Genomic DNA, 6,611 nt, shown 5'->3' with positions numbered 1-6,611 from the left:
ACTGAACAACTTCTTTGCTCGCTTTGAGGCTGACAACAACACCCCAGCACAGAAAACCCCCCAGGTGCTGACACTATCCCCAGACAGTTGGAGGAGATCCCTCAAAGGGACCAATGTACGAAAAGCCCCAGGTCCTGACAACATTCCTGGTCGTATCCTGAGAGACTGTGCTGAGGAGCTCACCGACGTTGTTACTGACACCTTTAACATCTCGCTGAGCCAGACTTTTGTCCCCACATGCCTCAAAGCCACCACCATCATCCCAGTTCCTAAGAAGTCGTCTCCCTCCCACTACAATGACTATCACCCGGTCGCACTCACCCCATCCTTATGAAGTGCTTCGAGCAGCTAGTCATGCAGCACATCTGCCCTCCCATCCACCCTGGATCCCTACCAGTTTGCTTATCGGTCCAACCGCTCGACCGATGATGCCATCGCCTCTGCTCTCCTTTCAGCCCTCACCCACCTGGAGACCAAGAACTCATGTGTCAGAATGCTGTTCATGGACTTCAACTCAGCATTCAACACAATCCTCCCCCAGCAGCTCATCTACAAACTGGACCGGCTGGGACTCGACACCACCTTGTGCAACTGGCTGCTGGACTTTCTGACGGAAAACCACAGGCAGTTCAGGTTGGCAGCAACACCTCCAGCACCATCATTTTGAACACGGGGGCCCCCCAGGGATGTGTGCTGAGCCCCCTCCTCTGCACTCTGCTGACCCATGACTGCACACCCACATCCAGCTCAAACCTCTTCATCAAGTTTGCTGATAACACGACTGTGGTGGGTCTCATCAACAATGACGATGAGACCATCTACCGGAGTGAGGCGACGTGGTGCCAGGACAACAATCTCCACCTGAACGTGGAGAAGACGAAGGAGATTGTTGTGGACTTTAGGAGAGAGCATTCCCAGCATGCTCCACGAACCATCAACGGTGCTGCTGTGGAGAGAGTGAGCAGCACCATGTTCCTGGGTGTGCACATCTCTGAGGACCTCTCCTGGAACATCAACACCACATTATTGGCTAAAAAAGCTCAACGGCGGCTCTACTTCCTCCGCAGACTGAGAAGAGCGAGAGCCCCGACCCCCATCATGACCACCTTTTACAGAGGCACTATTGAGAGCATCCTGACCAGCTGCATCACTGTGTGGTACGACGCCTGCACCGTGTCCTGCTGCAAGGCCCTGCAGCGCATCGTGAGAGCAGCTGAGAGGATCATTGGTGTCTCTCTCCCCTCCCTCTCCTCCATCTACAACACCCGCCTCACCCGCACAGCCACCAGGATCACAGGTGACCCCACTCACCCTGCCCACAGCCTTTTCAGCCTGCTGCCGTTAGATTTTAGTAGGCTTTTATAAGTTTTGTTGCACCGTGGGTCCGAGAGGACTGTCATTTCATTTGTGCTGTATGTCTTTATGTATGGCATATTTGACAAATAAAACTGACTTTGACTTTGACTTTTGACTTTGACTGTTCGGTGTCAGTTTAACTGTGGAAAGCAAACGAGAATCATGACTTACCTCAACATCAGGGCCGGCCGCTGGCATAAACACTCTATGCGGTTGTTTAGGACCACAACCACAAGGAGGGGGCTACACATGAGTGTGTGGCCGTGATGCTCAGTGTTCAGTATGAGTCCCGCTCTGCGCCGCCCCGCTCTGCAGCGCTCCGATGCACTGCACTGCTCGGCACCCCCCCCCCCCCCCCCCCCCCCCCCGTCGTCAAAGTTTTTTTCTGTCTTTTTGATTCTGCCATCCGTGAGCACCTAAGGGTGGCGTTGCTAACGCTAGCAAGGGTTTCATGTTTGTGTTACGCACTTTTATACTTGTACTCCCGTATGAGTGCCGTAAAGCAGGTTTGTTCTGGCGAGATGTAGTCGGGTCCGCTCCTCTGAAATTGCAAGCGCTGTTTTCAGGACACAGACCCCGGGGGGAGTGGAGGAACTGGCGAATCACCGTGACGAGTCTTTGTTTACCCCCACAGGGATTCTGAAAAACATTTATTGAGGTAAAAAAGTTGCATAGTTCTGCTTTAAGTCAGATGAGGCCCAGAACTTCTCTGTACAATGTAAATTGTAGCACCCAGCTGTGGAAATGCTCTCGACATCCAGGGACTCATCAAACCTAAAGACACATCTACAGGTATGAAAAACACCTGAACTCACAGTGAAGCTGAAGTGTTATTAGCCTGCTAACCTGTCAGGAACCTGCTGCTGAGAACCACAGCCTCACCAGGCTGAACTCAGAAGAATCTGTTGGAGGCAATAATATCCTCAGCCTATATGAAGGATTTATTAGAGACTGCATGTTTCCTTCTGTCACTGAGGAATGAATCAACTCTGAACGCTTGAAAAAAATACTGTTCATGGCATACCTGAACACAAAACACTGCTCCTCACTCCTGCAGTGACCACAGCAGTACAGCTACACAGCAGATTGAGTATATAATATAAATGTGTGTTAACACTGTCAATGCGGCTCCTGGTGCTGCTGCTGGACTGTAGAACTACTGGAGGAACACAGTCTGAACTGATGAAGCTGATCCTGAGTCAGAAAGAAAGAAAGTCAGATTCTCAGAAGTACTTGAAAAAGTAAAAAAGCTACTCAATTACAGGAACACGAGTAATGTAATTAGTTACTTTCCACCCCTGCTTAATTTTCAATCATGAGCTATTAATGGGCATTCAAAGATTAATTTTATTTTGTTGGATGACATTTGGTTTTGTTGAACACATACGATATTTGTTTGTTTGTTTGATAATCGATCATGACATGCTCTTAATGGCAGCAGAATGAGACAAATCAGAGTTGATGAACATTAAAATCCTGGTGCTGTGGCTCTAAATCAAACTCAGAATGGGTCCACACTGGTCTGTTTGTGTCTCCTGATCAGGCTCCAGCTCCAGGTTACGTCTCTTCGGATCTCAGCTGCTCCAAGTCAAACTGTTGACAGAGTCCAGAATATTGACAGCTGAGCTCGACATGCTGCCTTCAGTCAGAAGAAGAGGCAAAAGAAACCAAAGCTTTTTTTTTTTTTTTTTTTTTTTCAGATAAATGAAGAAGAGCTGCTGACGTCCCACCCAGCGTGGCCCTGTTCTGCTGAAGGCACCATAAGTTCCTTTTCAAAAAATAAATAGATTTTTCAGGGTGATCTTCAAGGTCAGAGCTCCAAAAAGTTTTCTCTGAATTTCAACATGATTTGACTCACGGGAATGAAAATCTGATTTTTTTTCTTTTTTTTTTTTGTGAGAATTAATTCCTCCTATAACCTAATTACTTGGTAAAGTTTCTGTGAAATAATGGTCACACTGAAGGGAGAAAGATGCTCTATAATCTGGATGTTAGCTGATATTACATTTAGTTACTGGAGGCATTTTCCATGTTAATCCTAGGAAACTAGAAATTCTGATTTCATGAGGTGATTCTCCTTCTTGGTCAAGCTTTATTACAAAAAAAAAAACAATTATGACAGTTTAATTTTGATGGTAACAGGGTTCTTTCCAGACACTTTTCAAAAAATGTGGCGTGAGAATGTGAACCGAGAAATAAATGTTATTTTGAATTTGAATAAACCAATTTAGCCATAACAGCTAATTTTGGGTACAGTGTCATTACCAGGGATGAGGAAAATAGTGTATTTTTGCTCAGAGTTCTTTTGCTGCTTGGACATAAAATGATCACAGTAAACTGGTTTAAGCCCCACCCACACACACTGGACCAATGGACCCAAAGGCTTAAGGAGTGAACTGTATGGAACATATAACATCATAGAACATGGAATGTTCTTCCACTTTCTTCCGATTGGATTGTTTTTGTGTTTGGTGGCTCTGATGGCAATTTTGTATTTGTATCTTTCATGCTGTGTGGGACTCTGTCAAGGAATCTGTTCTAATAAATGTAAAAAAAAAAAAAAAAAAAGTGGCATGGTCAAAAATGACCGTTTAAAGTGTTTATTTCACCTCTCCGAAACACCACAGATGAAAAATACTTGCATAATGCACAAAATAAAGTATTTACATATTTACAAAAGGCTTTGGGTTTTTCTTCTGGGCTCTTCCATTGCTCCTTAGTCACAGCCAAAAAACAGGAGAGAAAAAAAAAAGCAATATATTTGCAGTCAGATTGCTTTCCCAGTACCTGAACATGTACATGCAGCTCTGTCGAACTCTGACAAAGTACTGCTGAACTCTGCCAACTCTCCCTTTCCAGCAGTCAGAATGGCCGCTTTGTATTCCGTAAGCCCCTCCTCCCTCCTCCCGGGTGTTACAAACAAAACAATACATTCAAATAAGGCATGTTTGTGACCATCAATTGAAATGACAATCCCATTAAACAAGCATAATAAACATCTCATGAGGACAGGATGGGTAGATAGATATGGAGTGTTCTTAATGTGTTCGAAGATGTGACTGCCGGTCTCTGTGTTTGGAACAAGTCTTCTTCAAAGCTGCAGCAGAACAACAATCCGCTGGCCTCTGAGTCTCGCCTTTCCAAAAAAAGATCATCGTCTCAAACCCTGCTGATGTGACAGCTGAATAATTTATTTTTGATTTCATTTGAAAACAAAGAAAGAGAAAAAAAAAACAGCCCTTGGGTGCAGCGAGAGGAGTATTTATAGTTACTTCACAGGCGTCCTGCTCCGTCAGACTGTCATCTCCCACTAAAACACACACTGACACACTTAATTTAAAAGAAGCTTGTTAGTGGAGTTGACATTTGACCTCCAGGGGACACCGTGGTGAAGTGAGGCTGAACCACAACTCCGTTTACACAATGATTCAGGTGAAAATGCAGCATTTTTGTATTTTTGTTTCAGAAAAGTTTTGAGTTTAGAGGACGCCGAAGACAATAAGCAATGAACACCGGGTGTACACAGAAACCCTTAGGCTCCACCCCCTTCAGACCACTCCTGCCTGAGTCTCAACTTGTCGTCCATTTCCATGGAGACAGAGTGTTTTCGAAAAGAGTTCTTCAACACCGTGGCTCCGAGCGCCGTAAAATCTTCCGTCGTCTATAAAAATGAAAATTCTCTGAAACTAGAATGAAAAAACAAAACAAAACATTTTCACTTGAACACGGCGCAGTGTGACATGAAAATTGGGAAAGTGTTGCGCACACACGCACACAGAGATCTGCAGGGTTATTGTCGATGTGAGAGTTTGACGGCGAAGCAATGAAAGTGTGTCATGATGCTACCTGACAGCCCATTAGACCGCAGAGGGATGAGGATGCAATTAGATTGTCATCGGCGCTGGAAACAGATGGAGGGAGCCAAAAGGAGGGCGGCTCTATTTCTGGGCGCAACATTTCTGCAACTGACGTGATATCAGATGATTGAGAGCTGATGATTATTGAGTGTGATCAGCTGTGTGACCAGACTCGCCTCCTCACTCACTCCACGTCCAGACAGAAGAAGCGAGGAAGGCCTGCAGAACAAACGGGAGACTCGACTTGGAGTGGAGCGTCCAGATTTACTGCAGGCACTTGCAGCTGGGTCTCAGAGGCAAATTCACTCAACAGCCCGATGAGAGCGTCGAGGAAGGGACGTAGATCAGAGGGGGGCGGGGGGGGAGAGTGGGAGGAAGAGCGCCGGTGCAGGCGGGATAAATGTTATGGAGACAGATTAGTTCAGAGGGAGGAGCTGGGAAAACAAGAGCAGCAGGTGACGCGATGCAGAGACACCGACATCTGCTGCGTGGCGAGGAGCGTCTCGTCTGAACTGAGGAGGAGCAAGATACAAGCGCACGCATGCACGTGCACACACACAGAAACACGCGCAGGGAAAGACAAAAAGGCTGAAAAGTATTGTTAGAAAACTAAAATGTAAAATTAAAAAAAATAAGCTGAATAAAAGAAATTCAATTCTGTACCCCCTAAAAAATAAATAAAATTAAGAAAGAAGAGCACATAGTACAAAATAATTAAAAACATAAATTATCATTATCATTGATAATAATAATAATGAAAGGAATGTGAAACATATTTCTGAATGGAAAACAAAATTAAAGAAAAAAAACCAGGTGCAATCAAATAAATCACATTTTAAATATTTCTTTTAAAAAGTAAGTTGAATTATATAAATAAAATGAAACATCTTGCCTAAACTGCCAGAAGAATCAAAAAGAGAACAAGTATGATCCAAACAAATATTTTAGATAATATGATTTAAAAAATAAAGAAATAGCAAAATAATATAAAACTGAAAAGTTGTTTTAATTTGACAGAACAGAACTGAGTTTATTGAAATAAAATAAACTACCAAAACAACTGAAAAGAAACAAGTGCACACTTTGTGATTAATCCCCAATTTGCGTTAGTTAGTTAGTTAGTTAGTTAGTTAGTTAGTTAGTTAGTTAGTTAGTTGGTTAGTTAAGTCAATATTTAAAGCATGTCTCACCAGAGTGTCTTAATGGGAATCAAATCAATCCAAAAAAGAATTTTCCTTTTGACCTTTTGTATTTTCTTTCAAAATAAAGTGCCATGTCGACCAACTTGTCTTCTTCATAATGCTTAACCAGTTGTTTATCTCAGCTCATTGAAATTTCCCGCTTCTTTGTGGGATTGTTCCAGTTCAATGTGACTCATAAGCGTTGTTTGTTTCTGGA

This window comes from Salarias fasciatus, chromosome 8 (assembly GCF_902148845.1).
Source record: "Salarias fasciatus chromosome 8, fSalaFa1.1, whole genome shotgun sequence".
NCBI lineage: Eukaryota > Metazoa > Chordata > Actinopteri > Blenniiformes > Blenniidae > Salarias > Salarias fasciatus.
Note: the sequence above shows the minus strand (reverse complement) of the source record.